Here is a 2,500-nt window from a genome sequence, read left to right as displayed (position 1 = left end):
ATAATATGAGAATTCAACAACCGCACACAAACACGACGACTACTATCTAGATTCCATGTCAACCACGTTTACAGGATGCCAAAAACTGACAGCATTCTTGCATTAGCTGGCGAAATCCGTCACTAAATCTTAACATACATACAACAATAGGGGTAAGGAAACGTAAAAAGTGTGCTAATAAAACACACACATAAAGAACACCAACCCGCAAAATTTAAAACAAAAAAAAGGTATCTATGTAAACAAAGAGAAAACCCGAAACGAACGTCTCACTCAAATAGCAGATAATGGAAATGGAAAGAACGAAGAAGAGAAAAAAAAATCACACACAGTTTTCACAGGATAAAGAAGAGAATCCACAACACTAAATAAATACACAAAAAAGCTGTCCGAGTTGCTGGTGTCTCAAACTCACACAAACAATGGATGACTGGATGGAAAGAGAAATAAAATCTCACTGCCCCCCTTTCTTTTCACCCCCTTCTTCTAGCTAGCTCTACGCCAAGCCTAGAGTAGTGACTCTCCCAATCTCACACATTCAGTTCCTTCTAGTTGCTCTTCGTCGAAGAAACCGACCGGTTCTTATTCTTACGCTCACTACCGTCATGCTCATCATCATCATCACCATCATCATCATCATCTTCCTCATCATCACCATCGCTATCAGCTAGCTAGCTAGCATGGCAGCACTCACTGTGGAATAAACGCCCAACACACACGTGCGGGAAGTGGGCTAGCATGAGTTGAGTATGAGTACACATTATGACACGATCCAGCCACAGGGGAGTGAGTAAAAATGTAAACAGGATGGAATTTGGGGAAAAAAAGTTTCAGTTTACAAAAACGAGTTACTGAACATAATATAATTATTGATTGAAATTTAAAACAACTGGAGTAATCCTTCAGACTCAAAAAGACTCACGATCCCCGGTTTTCAATCGCCTTAATTAAATGGACGATGTGACAATTTATTGTTCGTTACCCTTTGGATACGACGTTACTCTACCGTAAAGTATTTTCAGCAATAGTCAACAGACCGATCAATACTGAGTAGGGAATAGGAGAAGAGACAATCTGAAGAAAAACAATCTCGGCTGACTCTTGGATCGGTCTCGATCCCTTTCCGCGAGAAGCGAGTGCTTTAATAAGTGAAAGAGAGGACAAGTGCCACCCCCCCCCCCCCCCAAAAAAAACAAAAAAAAAAAAACCAAAAAACAAACAAACAAAAAACAACAACAAAAGACCACACACACAAAAAAAAACCCAAAATAAAACCCACAACAAACAACAAAAAAAAAAAAAAAAAAAAAAAAAGACGAGAAGAAAAAAAAAAGGAAGAGCAAACCAGTCCAGTGAAGAAATAAAACAAACTGCATTGAACATCTGAAGCCCCAGGTTTAATACATTTCGACAGTTGTGGAGTAATCTAAATCGATCAATATGGGTACATTATTATGAAGCATGCGTATTTCGAAGGTTGAGCCGTTTTGTCAGTGTACGGCAAAACTCACGGTGCTGTGCACAGCACTCGACAAAACATTACATTATTATTGTTGTTTGCACACATGCACGTTCTCTACTACAAGGAAACGGGAAAGGAATGCTAAAAACGGAATATAGAGGACTCATTAACCTCGGTCAGAAAATTCTGTGCAGCATACATACCGCGCGTTTTAGTGCCTCTTTAACACGCAACCAAACACACACACACACACACACAAACACACACACACACACACACACAGCCTCACACACAAACACAGACAAAACAAAAAACAAACATACATTGACCTTGGATTAAGTATCTCTATTGTAAGTTACCATGTAATATGAAAATAATATACACAATTTTGCACCAAATCGTATTATTATTATTATTATTATTATTATTATTATTATGTAATGTGCTCGCGGACTCGCAAACATAATAGTTGTCTTTCCCTGATCTCAAAGACTTATTATTCTCAAACCGTTATAGATATTTTGCATCTGGTTTTCACTATCTTCTGAAGGACAATTCATGCAATTATGCCCATTAATCATCAGCCCATATTGCATCATCAAGTTTAGAAAAAAAAATCTGAACCAAGAAAACATAATTTTTCTCTCCTTTCATCATCATCATCATCATCATTATATTATTATTATTATTATTATTATTATTATTATTATTATTATTATTATTATTATTATTATTATTATTATTATTATTATCATTATTATCATTATAATCATATCATCATCATCATCATTATTTTACCACCTTCATCATTATAATTTGCATCGATACAAGCATGACGAGTTCCAATGAATTCCATTGCTAAGCGAGTGCTCTACCAACACAATTATAGGGACTCTTGCCTGGCTGGTACCGGTGAGTGATAGATTGATGACGACAAAATGTGAGGAGTGCGTGAGTACACAAGGGTGTGGATGACACGATGGAGCAAGTAGTTAACAGTGATTATGATGGATGAGAAGGTGAAAGGAAACACCGTTG

At 36.9% G+C, this 2,500-nt stretch overlaps 1 protein-coding gene across 17 annotated transcripts in view; it reads right to left on the bottom strand.

The window, feature by feature from the left end:
• Positions 1–2,500, bottom strand: part of LOC144967169 (septin-2-like) — a 127,462-nt gene that overhangs the window by 45,380 nt on the left and 79,582 nt on the right. The window contains exon 1 of one of the 17 annotated variants that reach the window (XM_078904093.1): positions 416–500. The exons of 12 other annotated variants lie outside the window; for them this stretch is intronic. The gene's annotated coding sequence lies outside the window, so the exon portion shown is untranslated. Of the gene's footprint in view, positions 88–376; positions 501–2,500 lie in introns of those variants that run through there. 4 more of the 17 variants (XM_078904091.1, XM_078904085.1, XM_078904087.1 and 1 more) reach the window with 4 other exon arrangements.

This window comes from Berghia stephanieae, chromosome 3, assembly GCF_034508935.2.
Source record: "Berghia stephanieae isolate SIO BIC M18660-M18661 chromosome 3, UCSD_Bste_1.3, whole genome shotgun sequence".
Classification (NCBI taxonomy): Eukaryota; Metazoa; Mollusca; class Gastropoda; order Nudibranchia; family Aeolidiidae; genus Berghia; species Berghia stephanieae.
Note: the sequence above shows the minus strand (reverse complement) of the source record. Positions and strands in the feature narration are given on the sequence as shown.